At 46.0% G+C, this 24963-nt stretch overlaps 1 protein-coding gene and 1 non-coding gene across 2 annotated transcripts in view; one reads left to right on the plus strand and one right to left on the minus strand.

The window, feature by feature from the left end:
• The window catches only part of SNX29 (sorting nexin 29), a 589817-nt gene that overhangs the window by 352699 nt on the left and 212155 nt on the right, over positions 1–24963 (plus strand). The window lies entirely within an intron of this gene.
• TRNAK-UUU (transfer RNA lysine (anticodon UUU)) lies at positions 6196–6268 on the minus strand. Its single transcript has one exon. It is a non-coding gene; the product is annotated as a tRNA-Lys (tRNA).

Genomic DNA, 24963 nt, shown 5'->3' on the forward strand with positions numbered 1-24963 from the left:
GAAGAGAGGTATATGTACACATGGGAGGTGGCCCTTCTCTTTTCAGCCAACTTCAAATGACCTTAAATGGTACTTTTTAAACATGTTCTTTGAATGGCACAAATATTGTTCTTCTCTTTGACACAGAGGAAGGGATTAGGATGCGTTTGGCACACGTAACAGTTCTGAGTGATGGCTTCAGGTGTGGCTGTGTTTGCAGTTGTATGACTGCCTGTGTCTATAGCTGGGCCCCAATTTCAGAGTGGACTGTGTGCTGGGCGTCATTTCTAACTTGGGTTTGTACATCAGCCCATGCCTTTGCCTGTGGAAGCGCTTATACAGGTGATGGTTTGGTTCCCAGGTTGGCCCACATCACCTTATTTTGACCCGTAATGGATTTCACCTGGTAGCACTAGTAGAGCTATTGGTAGCACTAACAGAAATGACTAGAACAGATGCGTATAAACAGTATACCTCTGCTCTAGTCCTTCTAATTAAAAGGGATAAAATGCCACAGTTAGTGCCTCTCATGGTACCCGGTTTCTTATCCTCAGGTGCCATCTTGCTAATGAGTCAAAATCACTGACAACCATTCATGAAGGATTTACTAGGACAGGCCTTGTACCAAGTGATCTGGAGGTGTCATTTCACTTAATCCCCCTGCATCTTGAGGTAGTCAAGCCAACGGGTTCTCAGCCAAGGGAGATTTTGCCCCACCGCCATCCCCAAGGAATATTTGACAATGTCTGGAGACGTTGTTTTTGGTTGTCACAGCTGGGGGAAGGCGGAAGTGGCTTGCTACTGGCATCTAGTGGGTAGAGGTCAGGGCTGCTGCTACCCCTCCTACAATGCACAGGGCAGCCCCATCGTACAGTGTTATCTAGTCCCTAGTATCAGTAGCACTGGGGTTGAGAAACCCAAGTTAGCTTTATCCCTATTGCGCATGGAAGAAACTGAGGCAGAGGTTGGTTGATAGCTTGCCTAGGGTCACACAGCTGACAAGTGGCAGAACCTAGATTCGAATCAAGGCTGATCTGGTGGCCGAGTTTCTGTTCTTACAGTGCTATACGTCATGCAGTAGTAAAAACAACCTGAATAGTGATGGCAATAGCTAACATGTATTTGAGTATTATCTTCCAAGCATCACTCTAGGCCAGGAGTTGGCAATTCTTTTTCTGTCATGGGCCAGATTTAGATGTTTCAGGGTTTGTGGGCCACATGAACTCAGATACTGTAGCGGGAAAGCAGCCATAGACAGTATGTGAATGAAGGGCATGGCTGTGTTCCAATAAAACTTTATTTAGAAAAACAGGCCACAGGCTGAATTTGACCCATGGGCCATATTCACTGACCCCTGCACTAAGTGGTTTTACGTGACATTTCTTGTTTCTCATTTATTGGGTTTGTTGTTAGTCTGAGAGCACATGAGATAGTTAGGGCACAAGGCCATTCCATTTCATCCCCAGAACCTCCTATGTGGAGGGAGATCTGAGACTACAGGACAGAGAAAGGACTGTTACCTTCTCTGTGTGCTCCAGGTGGGCACTTGTGGCTCAAGTCAGTCAGGCCTAGCTCTGCACCCAAAATGGGTACAGAGGTATGGATGGATTCATTTTATTTCTTTATACCCTGTCTTGTTTAAAAACCATTCGAGGCAGCATATCTTACACATAGGTGCTGGGAGCATGGGCTTTTGCATCAGATGCTCTGTGTTATTATGAGTACATTCCTTAACCTCTCCAAGCCTCAGTTTCTCCATCTGTGAAATAGGAACAACAAAAGACCTATTGCAGAAAATGTTTTTGAGAATTAAATAATTTACAGAATAAGCATTAGTTATTATTGTTATTATTGCTATTGTTAACATTATTACTATTATACTCAGAAGAAAATTGATGGTTAGGGAGGATGGACTTTTAATCTGGCTTAGAACTAGGGGTGGTGTGTGTGTGTGTGTGTGTGTGTGTCCCCTGAGCTTCTTGCCAAATGGTTGCATCTGGCTTTCCCCTGCAGGAAGTGCATCATTTTCCAGGGATTCGGAGCAACTTAACAACATTTACATCCAGTGAGATTGTCCATTAGTAGTCATACCTGTTAGGAAAGTCTTGTTAAGTCAGTTTTATTAGTGGTGTTTAAAAAATGTGTTTGTTTTCTATGCATCCCTTTGGTTTGTCTGAATGACGTCTTCAAACCCTTCATGTTTAAGGTTATAGTCAAATGCTTGAGAAAGACCCAGGGCTTGGAGAGGTGGTTGTGGGCTCCCAGGGGTTCTTTGGTACATGCTCTTGACTTATGAGAACCCCATTTGTAGACCACCAGCCAGGTTCCCCTGCCTCTGCAGCCCTGGTCGTCCTCGTGGTTACTCACCCCTGTCGCTGTCATCCTCCCGTCCTGACCTCTGTTGCTTCCCTCTTCTCACTTTGTGTCCTGGAGACTCTGGACTCCTTATCAGTCCTCACAGTCCTGCCTGTTCTTTTGCCTTTTCCTCTTGGCTTCATTTTCCCTCCTTCTTCCCTTCTGCCCCAGTCCTTCAAGGTTCAGCTGCAACCTAGCTCCTCTCCTGGGTCAACTTTGAGACCTCAACTCAGCCCTGCTCCAGTAGTTAGTGTGTGTTTACAGGTATTTTGCTGGAGATATTTTGCATGGGAGGAGACCGAAGATGGTTAGAAGGGAGGGAGGGAAATGAATATTTAATACCTATTGTGGAGCCCTGGTGGCACAGTGGTTAACAGCTTGGCTGCCAACCCAAAGGTCAGCAGTTTGAATTCACCAGCCTCTCCTTGGAAACCCAATGGGGCAGTTCTCCTGTGTCCTAGAGGGTCACTGTGAGCTGCAGTTGACTCAATGGCACCAGGTTTGGGTTTTGGTTCTATTGTGTGCTTGGCACCACGTTTTTACACATAAATCAGTTTTTCCAACAACACAAAAAATGGTGTTTTCCTCATTTGAGACATAAACCCAGAAGCTCAGAGAGATTAAACAATTTGACCAATGACATGTGAGAAGGAAGTGTTGAATTCAGAGTTTGTTCATTCATTCATTCATTCAACAGCTACTTATCAAGCACCTCTGATGGGTCTGGCACTTTCCAGGTGCTGGGCTTGTAGCCATGAACAGGATGGATGTGGTACCTTCTTCTCTTGGGTGGGGCGGGGTGGTGGTGGCAGGGCTCATGGTCCAGATTCAGACTGAGTTCTGTCTGACTCTAGGATCTCCATTCTTTTTATGGTACCATATTGTCTGATAAGGATTTCTTCGTGACTCGGTGATAAGGTCTTACTTGAACCATCGTCCACATCTCTCGCAGAGCCTGCATCTTGAGGACTGAGCGGAAGTTGGGGCTCCCATAATGTTAGATGACTGATTTAGGAAAGAACGTGTTTAGTCAAGTTCAGTCTGATTATTCCCAGAGACCCAGTCAAGAATGACAAGTGCGGCTGCTGACTCAGATGCATCCAGTATTTGTGTCCTGTGTTCATCTTTGTCAGTTCACTACAACGCATGCAACCTCCTGGGAATGCTGTTTCCTTCTGCAGCTGATGGGCTTACCCGTTAAATATCTAGGTTGCTTAATTTTTTGATAACTTTTTAGGAAAGAGAAAAAAAAAAATGTATCATCCCTTGCAGAAAGAGGGGAACAAGTAGGGAGTCACATCTCAAAGATAGTGTCCCCTCTGAAGGCATCTATTTAAGGTTTTCAACTTTTGACTGAAGATAAATGCAATGAAATGGTAAATGTTGATCTTAAAACCTAAACACCCTAGAGATCTTTCAGTTGGGATGTTTTAAAACAAAGCACAACACAGACGAAACCTCTTAGCTTGGTGGCAACTTTCATATCAACTGTTGACGGGTCTTTTGATGAGGAAACAGTGGTGACTTGGAGATCTGGGCTTCGCTTTTGTGAGGTTCCCTCTTTGTATCTGAATGGGTCTCACTTAAGGGAAAAATAATAGAAACCAGTTGCCATTGAGTCTATTTCAACTCATGGCAACACCATGTGTGTAAGTAGAATTGTGCTCCGTAGGGTTTTCGATGGCTGATTTTTCAGAAGTAGATCACCGGTCTTTTCTTCCATGGTGCCTCTGGGTGGACTTGAACCTCCAAACTTTCAGTTAGTAGCTGAGTGCTTAACTGCTTGCACCCCCGGGACCAGAATAATACTAGGCAGCATTTGAATGTCACTGTGTCCCAGGAACTATGTAAAACCCTTTGGCATGGATTATCTCATTTAATCCTGACTTGTAAGGCAGATGGATAAAAGGGACATTATTCGGATTGCAAAAGATTTTTTCCCTGCAGGGTGAATTCATTCATGGGCTCCTTTAAGTCAGGGGTTGGAATCCAGCAAACTGTGAACCACATAGGTCTGTTTTTCATTCGACTAATGCTGTTTTAAAAATGGAGTTTACTGACAATGTTCAACAGTTATGACACTTACCATAAAATCCTTGATTTCCAATTTCTCTTGGAAAAAACTGAAACATCCAACAACACTGGCTATGTGTCCTCCCTGGGCAGCCTTCTGGGGCTGAGTGGTGGCTGTCCCACTTTGAAGGGGATCATCCTCTCCACATCACCCTCTTCCACCTAGCTTGCTCCTCTCACTTATTTTACCTATCTGGTCCCTGTAGGCATTCACACTGTCCCCTCTGCTTTAAATCACCAGCCCCCAGAATCTTTTTAAGGCAGCACTTTCTCCAATTTGATTTTATATTCAAACTTTCAGGCATGTCATTCATTCAGCAAATACGTGCCCGAAAATGAAACCTTTCAAGATGCACACGAGGGGCGGTTGACTGTTGGGTTGACTGTCCTTCTAGACTTTTCCCGTGGGCAATGGCTTAAATTGCAGCAGTGGAGAGGCAAAGCGGATACTTGACAGCACTTCCCAGAACGGTGTCCCGTGAAAGCGTGGCCGCTTTGGATGCTCCAGGAGGGTGGTCATCGTTTTGTTGTATTCTTAGACAACCCCAGGAAATGGTTAGGAGGATCTTCCAGACTTGGAAAAGATCTTTAGTTTTACCTTAAACTGCATGGAGTATAAGAACTTATTTCACCAATCAAAAAAGGCCCTAGCAGTGTTGCTTATTAGTAACAATAATGTCGTTGTTGTTATTGGCTGCTGTTGAGTTGATTCTGACTCATAGTGACTCTATAGGCCAGAGTAGAACTGCCCTATAGGGTTTCCCAGACTGTAATCTTCATGGGAGAAGACCACCAGATCTTCTCTCCCGTGGAGCTGCTGGTGGGTTCAAAACACTGACCTTTATGATGGCTTACACTGCACCATCAGGGCTCCTTAATAATAATAATAATAGCTAACGTTATTTGTGTTCCTATTATCTGCTGGACAGTGTGCTGAGTGCCTTACACAGGTGATATCAGTTATTTCTTGCAAAAACCCATAAAATTAGTACAGTAACTCTCCTTGTTTTACTAATGAAGGTGCTAGGGCTCAGCAAGGATCAGTAGCGTGCTCCAGCTCATACAGCTAGAAACTGTCAGGGTCAGAATCTGAACTCGGGCAGGGAGGCTCTCCCCTCCCTGCCCCCACGGAGGTAATCCGCAGAAGACGATGGGCTGGCTGCTTCTCTTGTGTCATAATGGTGGTGGCTAATGTCTTTGTTACCAAATGAGCAGAAGAACCAGCTGGCATTTAGGGACGAAGAAAAACAATATTTACACTTTAAATTAAATTAAATGAGATCATTGCCAGAGACCCAGAGGCGTCGATTGCCTCAGAGTAGCTAATAGAAGGTTGGAATTACTTAATATTGTGAGTCTTTCTACTCACAGGCAGGAAGTTTTGGTTTGGAACTCACTGAACATGGGGAAAGCCAAGCCAAGGTATTTAAAACAGAGTTCTCTGCTCAGCGTCCCTCGATGGCTTGGGAGCCACACATGAATTTGAGTGCAGCACAGTTCTTGACAGGAACAAAAAACACATATATACAGGAGTGTAGCAGGTGCTGTGAAAGTCTGCCCACATTGCCCTGTGTCTCTCACTAAGCTGTGCAGAGTGGTCTGGGCATGTTGGCATGGCTCTGCTTTGTATTGTGATAACTCTACTATCTTACAATTCAGTCCCCATAGAGAAAGATCATTGGAATACTGTGTTTTCTCTTTGACCAGGGTTTGCATCTAAACTGGTGGCATTTGGTCTTTTTTGTGTATTCTGTATAGCAAGGAACACATAGGAAGCCTTACACCTTCTGCCTGAACAGGGACTTGAACCCTGGACCCTCAGATTAAAAGTCTGATGCTCTACCGACTGAGCTATCTGGGCTCAAACCAAACTCATTGCTATCGAGTTGATTCCAACTCACAGCAACCCTATAGGACAGAGTAGAACTGCCTTATAGGGTTTCCGTGGAGTGTCTGGTGGATTCGAACTGCCGACCTTTTGGTTAGCAGCCATAGCTCTTAGCCACTATGCCACCAGGGCTCCACATATATATCAAGGGGAAACCCTGGTGGCTCAGTTGTTAAGAGCTCCGGCTGCTAACCAAAAGGTTGGCAGTTCGAATCCAGCAGGCACTCCTTGGAAACTCTATGGGGCAGTTCTACTTTGTCCCCCAGGGTCGCTATGAGTCGGAATCGACTCAACAACAATGGGTTTATATATCAAGGAGCCATAGTGGCACAGTGGTTAAAGCACTCTGCTGCTAACCGAGAGGTTGGCAGATCAAACCCACCGCTGCTCTATGGGAGAAAGATGTTGCAGTTTGCTTCCGTAAAGATTATGGCCTTGGAAACCCCATGGGCAAGTTCTACTCTGCCCTGTAGGGTCACTATGAGTCGGAATTGACTCAACAGCAACAGGTTGGGCTTGGTTTGTGAATTCTGAAGGGATGGCAAGCGACACATCATTTGTTCTTCCATCTTAAAGACAGAAAATCGAGGTACTAGGAGAAGCCTTGGAAGGCAAAGGGACTGAATTTTTTTCCTCCATTTTATTTTCTTAACCACCCCAGGAAGCCCTTTTACAGACAAGGATACTGACTACACATAAATTGTGTCACCTGTTGGAGGTCACCCAGCTGGTAGGTGATGGAGCTGGGATGTAAAACAAGGCTTGTTGTCCCTCCAAAGGCCATGTTCATGTCATGGTACCATATGGCCCTTAAACCTCAAAGCTCGTGGGTGTCAGTCTGTTAAAGTATCCACAGAGGTTCAACCTCTCCGATGGGACCAGTGTGACTCTGCCTTATCCCCAGAGGAGCACTTCCTGAATGTCCTGAACAAGGTAGCTGCAGATGAGATATGACCCCACAGTCAGAAGTAGTCATGGAAGAGCAGCTTTCTTTCTGTCTCTCCACCCTGCTGCCATGCTGTGCCCTTCAGCGTCTGCACAGTGGCCTCTCACAGTCTCTGGCCACACCACTCAGAGGGAGGCAGAGCCAGCTTCTCTTTCCAGAAGCCCCAGCAGACATCTTCTTGCTTCTCATAGACTCTGATGTGGGCATCCCTGAGCCAGTCACTCAGGGGTGGCAGTGTAGGGTGGACTAGGAACCCAGAGGTGGGCTCAATCCTGCCTAATGCCTGTGGCCAAGCATGGGAGAGAGGCCCTGTCACTTGGAAATTTGTACAAGCTCTTTGTTACATGTGTTAGAAATATTTTCCTTAGATCTATCATTTGCTGATTGTGGAGCTAGCTACATAATTTTGGCCCAATGCCAAATGAAAATGCTTGGGCCATGTTCAAAAACAGGGTAAGAACTTTTTCCTTTCTTCCACAGTCTCTCTCTAGACCTGTCATGGTTTTTATTTGCTATTTAATATTGAGCTCCCTTGGGCCCTCACAGGTGCCTGGGCCCAGCCCCATGACTCGACACGTGGGATGCAAGTGCCTGTACCCAAGACCCTGCTGGGAGCAGAGGGTGACAACAGTCGCTGGGTCATGCAGGAGAGTGGGCAGCCAGGAACGATAACTGCTCTGCTTGTGCCCCATTGTCCCGTCGGTTGTCACTTATAAAACCCAGATTCAAAGATAAAATTATTAAGAATTTCAAGATCGTGACCAGAGAGCATTAAGCCCCAAGCACAACTTTTTTTTTCATCTGAGAGGTAACAGTCAGCTAATTTCATAGCTAGAAAGTGTTTGCCACTGCTGCTTCATTGTCTCGGCTTCTTCTTTGCCGTCACCTTTCCATCTTCGTCATTATTTTCTTGTTCACCTCCTCCCATCTGGGGTACTTCACTAGAAACATAGTCTGAACTAAAAAAAAAAGAAGAAGCCAGCTGCCATCAAGTCGTTGCTGACTCATGGCCACCCCATGTGTGTCAGAGTAGAACCGTTCTCCATAGGGTTTTCAATGGCTGATTTTTTTGGAAGTGGATCACCAGGACTTTCTTCTGAGGTACCTCTGGGTGGATTTGAAACGTCAGCCTTGCAGGTAGTAGCTGAGCACTTAACCATTTGTGCCCAGAGGCTGCATAGAAATCGTGGGGAATTTCTCAGACACCGAATCAGGGCTCTACAAAGGAAGCAGAGTTTCAGTGGAAGCCTGACCTTTTATTCAAAGCCCCATTCTCTGTGACTAGGCACAAGGACACGGGCCCTTGGTGAATAAGCATTTATAACCTTGGGCACTAGACTGTAAATAGAAGGTAGCCAGGGCTTTTTATCAGTTTATTGCTGTATCCCCAGTGTCTGGACAGTGCTTGGCACATAGTAGATGCTCCATAAATATTTGTTGGGTGGGTAGGATGGACGGACGGACGGATGGATGGACAGATGGATGTGAGAGGCAGAGTAGGAAAAGCATGGTTTTGAGCTCGTCAGACCCGGGTTTGAATGCCAGTTCTGCTATTTGCTGGCTTATGTGATCTTTGGGTAGTTTATTTCCTACCAGAATGGCCTTCAACAGGGGTCTGCCTGGTGGATGGCCTGAAACCTGGCCTGCTAAGGGGCTAAGCACCTGAGACATTGATCTTTGATTCTCTTGGTGGCAGAGTGACCACTCAGGGGCATTGTGGGGTTATTACTTGTTACCTGCACCTGGTGGCCGGATAGAAAGAGGCCAGAACCTCCCAAGAGTTTGGAAGGCCCAGAAGGGATTCTCTTCCTCCTACTCTCCCCACACCAAGAGAGGGCATCTTTAAGAACCTGATTAGATCACCCTGATCATCTGGCACCTTGGGCATTGAGACATCCTTGCAGGCTTGGTTCTGCTGTAGTAACAAACAAGGCCCAGGCTCAATGACATGACACAACAAAAGTTTATTTCCCATTCATATTATTTGTGTTGTGCAGTTGTCCAGGGGCAGGGCAGGATCGGGGCTGACAGAGGCTCCACCATCTTGTAGCCCCTAAGTGGCTTTCTCACTTAGTATGGCAGGAAAAGGAGCAGATGAAGGGTCTCATGCCAACAGTGTACGCTTTGACTCGGAAGAGACATACGTAACTTCTGCCTGGACCCCACTGGCCAGGTTAGTCAAAGCCTGTGCCCATTGTGCCCATTAGGCTGGGAAATGCGGGGGAGTAGAAGGAAGGTTTGGTGAGCACTGCTGTCTCTGTCACAAGGCCTGCTCGCTGTTTCGATGTCATTCCCATTTTAGGGCTAGAGCAACTGTGGGCCCGTGACTTCAAAGCCAGCCAAGGCCCTTCCTGCTTAGTGCTTTCTGCCAGAAGATAGATAAATTTAGGCCTAACCCCCAGCTTGACAGGTGCTCCTGAGAACCTGGACTCTCTTTAACCTCTGTCAGATTCTGGGAGGTGGGCGTGATCTCGTTCCGTAATGCCGGTTGCTTAAGCCATAGAAAGCGGAGGGGAAGTCACATTTGATGACCCACTCTGTTGGAGGCGGTAGAGGGAGGGAAGCATTGTTATAGTATTGCATTTATCTTCACTGAGTGTACCATGGGGCTGGAGTGACCCAGAGAAAAGTTTTATTCCTGTAGCCCTGTGTGGAAGGAAGAAAGGTAAGTGATGTTTACAGAATGCCTGCTGAGGGCCAATCCCAGTACCCTTTGAGGGATTATAATCTCCATTTTGCGGGTGAAACAGTGAGGCTTAGAGATGTTCAGAACCCGTGGTTCTGTACAGAAATAGTAGCTGGTCCTATTCATAGGTCAAAACCAGTAATGTGTGGTCCCAGATTCAAACCCAATCTGTTTGTCTTTAAATTTCTTTTTCTTTGAACATCCCATCTTGCTTTTCCATTTTGGTGACCATGGGGCTCAAAGAATTTTTAGAGATGCACACATTCTAGTGTGTTAATTGAGGCTATAATAATCAGAGTCACAGTAACATTTACTAATCACTAGTTATGTACGCGGGAGACCCGGCTCCATTCCCAGCCAGTGCACCTCACGCACAGTCATCACCCGTCCGTCACTGGAGGCTTGCTTCTTTGTGTGATGCGGAACAGGTTTCAGCAGAGGTTCCGGACTAAGATAGACTAGAAAAAAAGGTCTGGTGATCTACTTCCAAAAATCAGCCAGTGAAAACCCTATAGATCACAACAGTCCAGTCCGCCACCCATCATGGGGGTGGCGCAGGACTGGGCAGTGGTTTGTTCTGTTGTGCGTGGGGTCGCCATGAGTCAGAGCTGACTAGATGGCAGCTGACAACAATTATATATTTAATCTTCATAGAAATTCTCTTATAAAAGTGCTCCGATCACCCACCATTTTTACTCATGCAGACACTGAGGCCCAGAGAGGTTAAGTGGCTTGCCTAAGGTCACATGGTAAGTAACTGGCAGAGTGGCATGGGATCCTGGCCATCCAGCTCCAAGGTCCATCCTCCTAACCACTACCCCACCCTACCTGTGTATAGCTGAGCACGGTCTTCCTTCAGTACAGATGTTTGTGCCTGCGAATTACTACCTGATGTGAATAAATGTGTACTCCTTCCTGGAAGAAGCAAGCTGACCATTACGTGAAGGGGCTCTTCTCAGCTTTCAGCAAGCACTGTTTTGGTATGAGAAAGGGACTCTCGGGGAAGAACAACATTTTCGATACTCATAAAATTTAATGTTTTTCATTTACTGTCTTTCATCTGAAACTCGGACATGGTTTATAGAGCTGTGTTTGAAATATTCAGGAGGTTCTGTGTATTCCTTCCTAAGGAATATGATCAAAAATGCACACCAGCCTCTCCTGATATCTGGAAGACATTAGAATATGAGAAAGAGCTATGTAATTTCAGAATTTACATCTTTATATGAAATTCTGGGCTTTCCAGCACCCTGCACAATAAATGTAAAAACAATACTTCAAGGTGAAATATTTTCTGGAGAACCTCTGAATTGGGGAGCTAGTGTTAGATGCGTGATGTTATATAACTCCCCTGGTCTGGCCACCAGCTCTTGGGAATAATAATAAGCTGCCCCACGGTGAGCTCATATTGTGTGCCAGGCTGAGCGCGCTCAAGTCCATTCTTAACACATTGGAGTCTCCCACCAGCCCTGCCCACTCAACGTGACGGCTCCCCACTTTATAGCTGAGGAACCAGGACAGATACATGGCAGGGCTTGGAAGTGGAGGCCTTAGGTTTGAACCTGTTCTCCTGCCTCGTGCTGCCTAACCTCTTCCTGCCCTTCAAGCCACATCTTAGTGTAACCCCTTTTGGGGCCCTCCCTGTCCTCCCAAGCTGGGCAGGTGCCTCTCCTCCCTCCGCCCAGGAACCTGGATGTACTTCAGCCGGGCCACTTGCCACGCTGTTTGGGAACTGTTGAGCTTGTGAATGCCCAGGAGTCAGGGAGCTCCCTGAGGGCAGGGACAAGGTCCTGGTCACCAGTGACCCCCAGCGCCCAGAACAGTTCCAGGCCACAGCTGCTCAGAAAACGTTTGTTGAATGAATGAAGAAATGTGAATGAATGACTGATAGGTGAATGAGATGGACCAGTAGTTCCAGAAGTGCACAGGGAGGCATATCTGGCCTCATATAGGGAGGAACTAACTTTATATCAATGTTCTTGACCCCCCGGGCCGAGAGGATCGTACAGCATGGTGGTTGTGAGCTCAGACTCGGCGTTCAGATCCCAAGTCCTCTGTTTGCTAGCTTTGACTAGGAGTAACCCTCTACAGGCCTCCTCTGTTTGTTTCCTCCTCTGTTAGATGGGCCAGTAGCTAGAATGTAGGGCCATGTCACCTTGAGGACTAATGTGCGCCAGACCCAAGCCATGGTGTTTTCAATCGCCTCGTATGCGTGCGAAAGCTGGACAATGGATATGAAGACCGAAGAGGAATTGCTACCTTCGAATTATGGTATTGGCGAAGAATATTGAATATACCATGAACTGCCAGAAGAATGAACAAGTCTGTCTTGGAAGAAGTACAACCAGAATGTTCCTTAGAAGTGAAAATGGCGAGACTTTGTCTCACGTACTTTGGACATGTTATCAGGAGGGACCAGTCCCTGGAGAAGGACATCAGGCTTGATAATGTAAAGAGTTGATGAAAAAGAGGAAGACCCTCAATAAGATGCATTGACACAGTGGCTGCAACAATGGGCTCAAACATAGCAACGATTGTGAGGATGGTGCAGGATCAGGCAGTGTTTTTTCCTGTTGTACATAGGGTTGCTATGAGTTGGAGCTGACTCGACGGCACCTAGCAACAACAGGGCCATGAGGGCAGGGATTTTTCTCTCTTTTGTTTACTATTATATCTTCAGTGCTTAAAAGAGGGCTTTGTAAGTTGTAGATACTTAGTAGATATTTATTGAGTGAGTGAATGAGTGAATAAATCTTAGAATTTTTAAATACTCAAGGTGAGTTTCCAAAGACAGGGATAGCCATGGATTGGCCTCCTAAGATTGCCGTATGGATTAATTAATACAAAGAAAGTGTTTAGAACTAGGTCAGGAACCAGGCCAGTCAATGTTTGCTCTGAATGATGATGGCATCACCTCTTCCTCCTCTTCCTATTCCTCCTCTTCCTCCTTGGCTGCTGCCCAGCAGGCTGGAGAAGGCTTTCTGTACTGGGGAGGCAGGTGAGGCCAACACTGAGCTGCCTTCCAACTCCAGGATCCTTGAAGATCGATAGTTGTCCTCTGGGAGCCAGCAGTAACAGTGATGCTTTTGAAAGGAGAGGCCAGCAGAGCCTTTAAAAGCAATTCTTGACCCATTTTTGCCAGCCCAGCAGAGCCCAGTGTTTTGTCCTAGTAATGGGTTATGATTACAACCATTGTATGATGCCAGGTAAACTACATTGTATGCTGTGTTAACAGAACAGAGCCTTTCCCCCTTCTCCTCCATTGATTCTCCCATAATTGATAGAGTAGAAATCAGCCCTGGAAGTGTCTGGTTTTGGTGGACACGCTGGCAGCGATCCCAAGTGAGACTCGTGGAGTGAGGTGAGATCCTGTACTCGTGCCAGGACCCTGGGGGACTGTGCACACTGCCCAGAGACAGCGTTGTCTGCTGGGGTGGATGAAGGCCGACCACGGCAGTGCCCCACCTCCTTCTACGGGAGCTTTGTGTAATGAAAAGAGCCTGGGCCTGAGCGTCAGCTGTTGCTGCTGTTTACCATCTCTTTGTGACCATGGGCATGTGTTCTAGCCTCATTTGAACTCAGTTTCCTCCTCTGTAAAATAAGGGCAATGCTAACACCTAGCTCAGTGTCTAAGGTTGCTGTGTGCAGTTGTGCAGGTTGTACACTGCACAAGAGTGTGTGGCTCTGGGTACCAGTGGGAGCTGTATCCAGCTGTGCTCCACTCACTGAACCAGGGCTCTGTGGAGCTGTGAACACTCAGAGGACATGCCATTTTCTTATTTGTATAAAACCAAACCAAACCCAGTGCTGTCGAGTCAATTCCAACTCATAGTGACCACATAGGACAGAGTAGAACTGCCCCATAGGGTTTCCATGCCTGTAAATCTTTATAGAAGTAGACTGCCACAGCTTTCTCGCACAGAGCCACTTGTGGCTCTGGTGGCTTGACATGTAGTAAATGCTCAGAAAAGAGTAACTGCTGTTGCTCCTAGTACTGATGAAGAGCCGTTTGTGGAGAAGATGGGTGGATGGATTGAAGGAGCTGGGGAGGGAGAGAAACTGAAATGTGAGTTAAGCTTTGAGTTGGGTAGGATTTTAGGAGGTGCGCTAGGAGGTGGAGGGCAGAACGTGTTCTCACTTGGTCACTGTGAATGCTTCCTTAGAATTGTCTCCTCTTCTCGCTCTCCCACCTCTCCCCTCCTCCCACTGCTTCTATGTCATGCCAAGGAAATAAGTTAGTGGGAAGCCATTGAGGGATTTTTTTAAACCTTGGATTATGAAGAAATTTGAATGTAGACAAAATAATATAATGTACTTCCATGTGCCCATTACACAGCCTCACCCAGCCCCATCAACCATCAACCCAAGGGCAATCCTATTCCATGCTTGCCCCGCCTACTATCTCCACACCCTCATATTATTTTGAAGCAAATCACAGACATGATACCATGTTATTTGTAAACGTCATTGAAGAGCTTAAGTAGAGAATGGACGTCATCTGGTTTGGGCTTTAGAGGGCCATTTGAGCATCAGGTTGAGGGTGGGAGAGGATGACAAGGGAGGCAGCATGGCACCTGAGGGGCTGTTGTGCTTGTCCAGGTGGGAGATGGAGATGCTCTGGAACCAAGGCCTTGGCAATGGGGATGCAGGGGAGGGGACAGATCTGAGAAGGATTAAGATGTAGAATCCGCAGGACCAGCACACTGGCTGTTTCTGTTGGCGCCTGGTTAATGGGATAATAATGGCCAGGATTCATGGATGACTTTGTGCGGGCTAAGCCCTGTGCTAAGCACTTCTAATGTATTAACTTATTTAAACCTCATGACCCCCTGTGAAATTTGCACTGTTATTAACTTCATTTTATGGATGCTAGGTGAAGTCACTTGCCCAGGGTCACAGCTAGTCATGGGGAAGATGGGTTTTACTCCCCAGCCACCTGGCTCCAGAGGTTACACCGGAAGCACTCTGCCACGTGGCGTCCCCGTGATGCTTCAGCAGGGTGGGTGATAACTGATGGGAACCTGTTCAAAAATCTGAGCAGCTGTGTAAATGCCTCCCATACTCTTCATCCTGTGTGCGTGCATATTTCAGCACAGGGCTGGAACTCCTGGTTGGCTTTGTTTTTTTCTTTTTTTCTCCTGTCACTGCTCGTTTGTCTCAAACAACCCCAAAGAAGGTGTCGGCTGGTCTTTTTTTGTTGTAATTTCTGTAAATTCTGCCTTTGCTCTTTAAGGGCCATTAGCGGAAGGCTGGAGGAAGAGGTGTTATCTGGTCTGTTAGCAGCTGCTGCTCTGTGCGACCTTTCTCCACAGCTTGCATTGTGTATTCTCCGAAAGGTCACATGTCACCAGAAATGAGGATGAACATTAGGGACTGGAACTCAGCCGCCCTGTAGCAGAGCTGTAACAGTTACCTACACATCCATGTCTCAGAGGCATGCCGTTATTAATTGAGCTGTTGTGAGTTCTGCGTGTTTTTCCCTCCATTAAGCTGTAATCCCAGCGAAATGTTTTTAAGTATTACTTCTCTCCAGCTCAGCATTCCGAGCACAGAGGAGCTTGTTACCGAGGAGATTAGGAAGTCTCTGTTAAATGTGAAGTTATCACCAGCGTTTACTTACAAGCCTGTACTTATCTTAGCGGCACGGCGGGCCGAGCCAGCACAGCGTATCTGGGTGGCACTGCAGGATGGATCTGCCTCGTGGGCTTCGTATGATCTTGTTGCTCCGGCAGCTTCACGACGCGATGTGGAGGAGCATCAGTCCCAAGATACCAGCACTCCTGCCCTCTCAGGACAAGGCCCAGCAACTTCCTGGGATCAGCTTTCACACACAGCAGAGTTGAACAAAAGAGGGACAGGAAGGAAAAAAGAAGCTGGAGAGAATGGCAAGGAGGGAGGCATGGGGCTGCGAGCCCTAGAGTCAGACTTAGCCCCCTGATGCGGACTGCGTGACTTTGGACAATTGTGTCACCTTTCTGAGCCTCGGTTTCTTCGCCTGTAAAATGGGGATAAATGTCCGCCTCCCAGGCTCCTTGTGGGTGCTGATGTGTGAAGTGGCTAGGCCCATAGGACGTGCTCGTTATGATACTTGAGTATCCTTCAGTCCTGGGCAGTTACGTGTACTGGATTTTTGCTTTGTTTCTCATGACATCCCTGTACGATAGGAGATGACATCCTCTTTTACAAATAAGGCATCAAGAATCAAAGATGTGAAGTTACTGATTGAAGGACCTGGATTTCACTTCCACGCTCACCACTTTTCCATCTCCCGTCCTTGATGTAGACCACCTGGAAGTAATATCGGACCGTCCCCTGGAACGTCTTCATGTTGGAATTTTTGTTTAGAAAGATTTAAAAAATGTTCATTTAGAAAGTTTTTCATTTCCAAAATGCCTTCCCACGAGGCAAAAGCCATTTTAAGGAAGTCTCATTCTGGCTGCCAGGGAGCTCCTGGGGTTTTCCTTTGGACCCCAAGCTCAGATCTAGGTGGGCTCTGCCTTTGCTAAGGTTCTTGCTTACTGTGGGTGCTCCTTCATGTACTGCGAGGGTCCCCCGGGGGGGTGTTTGTAAAGTGGCCTGTGGCAAGCAGGCTGGGCCTGGGGAGGCTCAGGGGCAGTGGGAGCAGCCAGAGCCCAGATGGTTCCATTGCTGTGCCTGCTGATAACAGCCACTCCCTGGGAGGTTGACGGTGCCTTTCCCAGGGGGAGGGAGGCTTGGCGGTCATGCTGCTCGCAGTCCTTGGTCCTAGGGTCATCACCTCTTCCAGACCTTCTGCTGTCCCACTGGTCTCTGGAGAACCCTGCCTCAGCACACGATGATGGTGTATCTGAGAGGCAGCATAAAGGAGGGAGGTCAAGGACATGGACTTGGGAGTTTGAATCCCAGTTCTGCTACTTACTTCCTGCGTGGCCTTGGGCAGGTGGCTTACTGTTTCTATGCCTCAGTTCCCTCTCCTATAAAATCAAGGACAGTAACAGCACTTACCTTCTAGGCAAGTTGTAGGACTCGAATGGGGTAATTCACGGGGAGCACGTACGGAAGTCGTGCTGGAGCACATCATGTACAGCAGTCCTGGCACAGAGAGTGCTCCCTGAGCCTGCCCTGTCACCCCTCCTCCCCACTGTCATCATCAACTCTTCAGCCAAAGATTGGACTGGACTGTGGGACATAAAATGATACTCATGGAGAGTATGCTTCCTAGCTCAAGTAGATACATGAGACTAAATGGGCAGCTTCTGTCCAGGGGTGAAATGAGAAGGCAGAGATGTTAGGAGCTGGTTGAATGGACATGGGAAATCAGGGCTGGAAAGAAGGAGTGTGCTGTCACAGTATAGGGAGAGCAGTTAGGGTCACATAACAATTTATGTATAAATTTTTGTATGAGAAACTAACTGGAAATGTAAACTTTCACTTACACTACAATAAAAAAAAAAAATTAAAAGATTTACAGCCTTGGAAACCCTATAGGGCAGTTGTACTCTGTCCTATAGGGTCACTGTGAGTCAGAATCAACTTGACAGCATTACCCAATCACAAGGCTGTATGTGACCATTACCACCATTTGTTGGTGGCGGACATGGCTGATGCAGTTTTTCTCTGCCTGTGACTTTGTTCATCTCAGTGAAAGTTCCGGAGAAGTTGAAAGCTGATAAGTGGAGAAGATTTTGTGACGTCCCTATTTTACAAATAATGAACAGAAAAACTATGTTCCCACAGCTAGAGAACGGCCCAGCTGCAGTTCAAACCTAAGTCTGTGCACTATTTCCCCTTTTCTCCTTGCCAGTGGTTCCCAGATCGGATTGATCATCACGGTCAGTAGGCCTTTAAAAGGAACTGCTTTGGACCTCTGTACTCCAGCCCATTGAATCAGAATTGCCAGGGGTAGGGTCCAGGAATCTGTGTTTTTCAGAAGGCCCCCGAGGGTCTAATGATGAGCTTGGCTAGGGAGCCACTGGCCCACCTTGCTCCTCTCCCTCCTCTCTGCGGGACAGACTTCATCTCCCTTGACTCCCACTGAAGGGGTCACTTTCCACTGCCTAGAACTGTGATGGGGTGCTTAGAGCACAGACTGTGGGGTCTTCCAGCATGAGTTCAGATCCCTACTCTGTCACTTCCCAACTCTGACACATGAGGCCTGTAACCTCACCTCTCTGAGCCTAATGCTTTCATCCATAAGGCAGGCCTGCCTGCCCTGCAGGAGGATTATGAGGATTTCATGAGAAGATGGATGTATTGTTGTTGTTGTACCATCAAGTTGATTCTGACTCACAGTGACCCTATAGGACAGAGTAGAACAGCTCCATAGGGTTTCCGAGGCTGTAATCTTTATGGGAGCAGATCAACAGGTCTTTTCTTCCACAGAGCTGCTGGTGGGCTCGAACCACTGACCTTTCAGGTAGCAGTCAAATGCTTAACCACTGCTCCACCAGGGCTCCTTTGGGTGTATGTAATGCACATAAAATGCCTGGTACATAATTGGTGGCCAAAAGTGTGTTAAGGCACTGGATAAGGTTGTTTTTTTTTTTAACTTTGTTGTTTTGGCATGCTGTGGAGTTGATTCTGACTCATGGTAACAGGTAGGTACGATGTGTAATCATCATAGAAAGTGATTCCAGAGCCAGTGTAAATGGGACCAAGAACAAAACAAATAAATAAAACACACACACACACACACACACACACACACACACACACACACACACACAAAACAACTTATGAGATTTAAAAATCTTAGATTCTGAAGCATCTAAGTGAACTTTTTGGAGAGTTTGGATATGTGACCACAAAAGTATCAGTTGCTATTGAAATTTGGGGGCTATCTTGAGCTAATTAATCAGGAAGCATCTAATTAATTAGCCAACAGAGGGTGAAGCATGATTTACTTGAATGTGATTAGATAGAGACATTCTGATAGGAAAGGAAATGCTAGAGGTGTTTTTTGTTTTTTATAATCCTTTCGTGATTTGGAGGGTAATTATGATAATTCCTGTGATTTTTACAGCCTTAAAAGGTTTTTCACAGCCACATTATTTTTAAAGATCATCTTCCCTGATGCTCCAGCTGGAAGGGATTGTTCAGTCTCCTGAAGCTCCAAAGCCCAACTCAAATGTCACCTCTACGATGCTTTTCCTCCTCTTTTATGCCAGGGATACGAAATAGATGTCATTTTGTAGGCCAACACACTGATGGATTGGTTGTGGCTGTCTGGGTATCTTCCTGAGGAAGGAGTGTAGTGATTGATTGGTGATGTCTGCCAAAAAGCCAGTTGGAGAGAGTGAAGGAACCATGATGCATTGAACCAGGCTCCTTTTGATGAGCATCTAGGTAGGTTCCTGCCAGGTGGAGCTTAACTCATGCTTTGAGCACATATGCAAGTAGAGAGGCTGGATAACTCCCCAGCAGTGATTTACCTAGCCAAAGGTGAGTGAGTGATTTTAAAAGCTTGATGTATGTGGCCAAACAGCCTTGAAACTTGAACTTCTTAAAGCTTTCTACCTTCTTTTCTTCACCCTGAAGGATGAAATCCAAATGGTGCCTGATAAGCATCTGCATCTTGTTAACTTATTAACTGAAATGTTGTACACCTTCCAAGCCCGACGGAGGAACCACATCTTCTCCTTGGGCTTGGCGAGCATGCCTTTCCAGCCTCCCAGGGAACTGAGGTTCCATTCCCAATCCTGGCCCACGTTGGGCTGTGTTTGCAGCTTCATCAGTGCTGGTCAGTGCACTTCCACCTGGCAATTTGCTTTTGCTTTGTCACTATAATTAGTGTTGTCAAGTGGCACCTCCTTAACTGCCTTCCTATGAATTTTTTGAAAATGTAACTACTATAGTAGAAGGAAACACATCAGACTCTCAGTCTGGCCCTGAGCCTGGATGGTGCCAGAACACAGTGACTGCCTAGTGGTGATTTAGGGCATGGAGCTGCCACAGGAGGCTGCCTGCCTGATAAGGTTTGCGACTCTTGAATGTCATCTCTTGGAGAGGCTCTCCCTGACACCGTCTTCCCTCCAAGCCATACTCTCTCACTGAGCCCTATCATAATTTGTCTAACCACTAAGATGTGAATTTCATGACTCCATGACAAAGGAGGGGACCTGTCTATTTCCCCTCCTCCCCAGTTCCTAGAACAGTGGTTAGCCATTCTTGATTTGAGGAACGGTGAATCTCTATCCATAGCTTTCCAAGCTCCTTGGTAGGGCACAAGTGGTCCTTTTTCATCTGGTCCCTGGAGACCTGCCTGTCCTCGTCCTCCTTCATGTCCCCTTCCATGATCACCTATCCCATGCACCAACTCTTAATATTAAAACCAGCTCTCATTCATTGAGCGTTTACCGTGCATCAGACGTAGTGCTGAGCCTGTTGAATGAAGTGGTTAATTCATCCTCAAAGTTTTTAATCCTCATTTAAGGCTCATAGAGATTGAATGGTTTGCACCAGAGTGCACTGTTAGTAAGCGATAAAGCCCAGGTCTACCTTGCAAAAGCCCAAGTCCAAATCCACCTCTCTCCAGCTGCCTCCCTGCCAACCTCGGGGCCTTTGCACATGCAGTTTCCTCTCCTCAATGTGCCTTTCTCCCCCTTGTCTACAGCAGTACTTCCTAGAGCTTGGCATATTAGTGGAACAAACAGAGAAGACTTATGTGGCTGGAGTGACATTCATGAGAGGCAAAGGAGCGGGAGGTAGCATTGGACAGAGGCTGGGGCTAGAGCTTGAAGGAGTTTGGGTGTTATCCTTAGGGCAGTGGGAAGCATGGAAGCTTGTAAACAGCAGGTGATAATATCAGATGTTACTTTGGGAAGATCACTTTATTGGGGTCTGGATTGAAGGGCACCTATTCTCTCTTCATCCTATTCCCAGCGATTCTCTTTGGCTGTTGAAAATAAGGAATGAAGATCACATGAGACCCATAAGTGCCCTCAAAGCCTAATAGAAATTCTAGTAGGGACAACTATATTGTGCAGTCTGGTTTTATGTTTTTGATAATGGGAACTACTTGTGATCTCAGATTCCTCTTCCAAGGTTCTGAGTCTTTAATTTATTTCTAGTTATAGTAGAATTAAAAACCAAAGATGTCACTTTGAGGACTAAGGTGTGCCTGACCCAAGCCATGGTATTTTCAATTGCCTTATATGCATGCAAAAGCTGGACAGTGAATACGGAAGACTGAAGAAGAAGTGATGCCTTCGAATTATGGTGTTGGCAAAGAACGTTGAATATACCATGGACTGTCAGAAGAATGAACAAATCTGTCTTGGAAGAAGTACAGCCAGAATACTTCTTAAAAGCGAGGATGGCGAGACTTCGTCTCACATACTTTGCACATGTTATCAGTCCCTGGAGAAGGACATCACGCTTGGTAAAGTAGAGGGTTAGTGAAAAAGAGGAAGCCCCTCAATGCGATGGATTGACACAGTGGTTGCCACAATGGGCTCAAACATAGCAACGATTGTGAGGATGGCACAGGACTGTGCAGTTTTGTTCTGTTGCACATAAGGTTGCTATGAGTCAGAGCAGGCTTGACGGCACCTAACAACAACATAGTAGAGTTTGGAAATAGTTATGTGAGGAACAATAAGCTCAGTATGGTTTATGTAAGATGAAAGCTATTTACATCAATGGCTATAAGTTCAAATATGTGATCTGAAAAATCAGAGTTCCAGAGCTGATCTTAGTAACAATGAGCATTGGTAGCTTTAATGCTGCTGGAAATTATTTCATCAAATTTTGTCTTCAGTTCTATCTGATTTTATTCCATAGCAAAACGAAAGCTTTGTCTGATATGGTGAAGTCACTCTTCTGGATACAACAGAGAACCAGGGTTTTGACAGCTCATGATAAACACCACGTGAAGCTGTGATGTTTCGATGTTTTATGCATTTATGGAAAATTGTCTCAACACTCTGGCTTCTACTGCTCAACCAAACCAAACAAAACAAAAACAAAACTAAACAAAAAACTACTGCTTCGCTTGGAAATGACAGTGGCATTTATTTCAGCTTGCATTTCGTGGAGAACACGGTTGCTATTGTTATGTGCCATTGAGTCGATTCCACCACATAGTGACCCTGTGTACAACAGAACAAAACACCGCACAGTCCTGCGCCATCCGCACAATTGTTGCTATGTTTGAGCTCATTGTTGCAGCCACTGTGTCAGTCCATCTCATTGAAGGTCTTCCTCTCTTTTGCTGACCCTCTACTTTACCAAGCATGATGTCCTTCTCCAGGGACTAGTCCCTCCTGATAACATGTCCAAAGTACATGAGATGAAGTCTCGCCATCCTCGCTTCTAAGGAGCATTCTGGCTGTACTTCTTCCAAGACAGATTTGTTTGTTCTTCTAGCAGTTCACGGTATATTGAATATACTTGGCCAAAACCATAATTCAAAGGCATCAATTCTTCTTTGGTCTTCCTTATTCATTGTCCAGCTTTCAAATGCATATGAGGCAACTGAAAATACCGTGGCTTGGGTCAGGCATACCTTAGTCCTCAAAGTGACGGCTTTGTTTTTTAACACATTCAAGAGGCCTTTTGCAGCAGATTTGCCGTAGGACACATTATCAAGTGTTTAGCAGTAATATTGACGTAGTATTGGCAGTTGTATATTTCCTGCTTACTGTGTGGTAAATGGATCCACAGCCCCAAGGAAGCTCATGGAAGGTTTATTTGATTTCCGTATGAAATTCTCACAGACATTGCATTTGTTTGTTAAAGGCCAAAGAGATAATTGTAAACTTTTCTTATGTAAAAGGAATAAGGCAACTGGAGAATATTAATTTTAGGTCTGTAATAAGGAAAAAGCTGGTTAAAAGGCTTAGCAACTTATTCTTCCTTTGTTAATTGCATGGTTCTTGGGCAATGTCTTTTGTACCATTTTCACTTTGTATTTCATGCGGGTTTGGAAGAGGTGAGTGCCTTGGGGAGAGGGGTTGCCCTTTAAGTGGGGATTCACAGAGCAAGTTAATGGAAGAAATCAGGATTACAATTGGGAGCCTGATAGATTTCATGCTGATAGCATGATGGCTGTCTTTAGTTTCAGGTGAAAAATTTTAATTCTTTTCAAGAGTCTACCTGCTTGTCCTTGCTGATAAATGAAAGAGTGCTCATTATTAGAAAACTAAGAAATATGGAAAAGTAGAAAGAATGGGATGAAAACATACCCTTGACTAATGTTAATAATAATCTTGGTGTATTTCTTTCTATATCTTTTACTCTTTTTTTTTAATTGTTGTACTTCTAAGTGAAAGTTTACAATTCAAGTTAGTCTCTCATACAAAAACCCATACATACATTGCTATGTGACCCTAATTGCTCTCCCTATACTGTGACAGCACACTCCTCCTTTCCGCCCCTGATTTCCCGTGTCCGTTCAACTAGCTCCTGACCCTCTCTGCCTTCCCATCTCACCTCTGGACAGGAGCTGCCCATTTAGGCTCATGTATCTACTTGAGCTAAGAAGCACACTCTTCACAAGTACCATTTTATGTCCCATAGTCAACTCTAATCTTTGTCTGAAGAGTTGGCCTTGGGAATGGTTTTAGTTCTAGGTTGACAGAGAGTCTGGGGGCCATGCTTTCTGGGGTTCCTCCAGTCTCAAACCATTAAGTCTGATCTTTTTACTAGAATTTGAGTTCTGCACCCCACTTTTCTCCTGCTCTATCAGGGACTCTCTGTTGTGTTCCCTGTCAGGGCAGTCATTGGTGGTAGCCAGGTACCATCTAGTTCTTCTGGTCTCAGGCTAATGAAGTCTCTGGTTTATGTGGGAAATTCCTATATATTTTGATTGTATAGGATATCTTTGTGCTTTTTTATGTTGGTTTGTTCGTTCTGTACATCCATCATAGACTGCCTCATACCCAAAACCCACTGCTGCCAAGTTGATCCCAACTCATAGCTACCCTCTAAGACAGAGTAGAACTGCCACATAGGGTTTCCAAGGCTGTAATGTGTATGGAAGAAGACCGCTACATCTTTCTCCCACAGAGCAGCTAGTGGGTTCGTACTACCAACCTTTTCGTTCGCAGCAGAGTGCTTTAACCACTGTGCCACCAGGGCTCTTCCTGCGCCACCATAGCCACATCTATTTTTTAAATCTATTTGGGATCACCCAAGAGTATTGAATAAACTTTGGAAATATTGGAGTGTTCACATCAGGCCCAGTGGGCTACCATGTCCAGCTGGGCACAGAGGGATGGTGGAACCTAGCACATAGCCCAGTGGTCAAGAGCCAGGGCCCTGAAATTGTGTGTTTCTGGGTTTGAACCCCAACGCTGCCCTTTCTTAGCTACATGACCTTGAGCAAGCTCCTTGAACTCCTGAGACATGTTTTTCCTTTTTTGTGAGATGAGAATGGTAATGGTCGATCCTCATTATTCATGGATTCTGTATTTGGGAATTCATCTACTTGCTGAAATTTTATTTTAACCCCAGAATCGGTCATTCGTGGACATGTGTATGTGCAGAGCTGCAAAACACAAAGCAGAGTTGCCCAACATGCACGTTTCCAGCTGAGGTCGAACAAGGCTTGTTCGGCATTGGCTAATTCAGTGTTCATGGTGACTTTATAACTACCGCATATAATGTCGACTGTACCTGCTCATAGAGCTACTGTGATAAAGAAACTCATAGAAAGTACCTTTCCTGATATAAAATAAACAGTGGCTAAAGGAGTCCCTGGGTGGTGCAAATGGTCAATGTGCTCAGCTGCTAACTGAAAGGTTGGAGGTTCAAGTCCACCTAAAGACACCACGGAAGAAAGACCTTGAGATTTACTTCCAAAAAATCGGCCATTGACAACCCAATGGAGCAGTTCTACTCTGACGCATGTGGGGTCACATGAGTCAGAATCAGCTTGACAGCAGCTGGTTTTTACTGGTGAAGGTGATTGTGCTGTAGCCATGGTGTCTGTGGCCATCACTGATTAGGCTGATTGTGTGGGAGCCATGGTGTCTGTGGCCATCACTGATTAGGCTGACTGTGCCGGAGCCATGGTGTCTGTGGCCATCACTGATTAGGCTGACTGTGCCGCAGCCA

The sequence above is a fragment of the Trichechus manatus genome, unplaced genomic scaffold (assembly GCF_000243295.1).
Source record: "Trichechus manatus latirostris isolate Lorelei unplaced genomic scaffold, TriManLat1.0 scaffold00024, whole genome shotgun sequence".
NCBI lineage: Eukaryota > Metazoa > Chordata > Mammalia > Sirenia > Trichechidae > Trichechus > Trichechus manatus.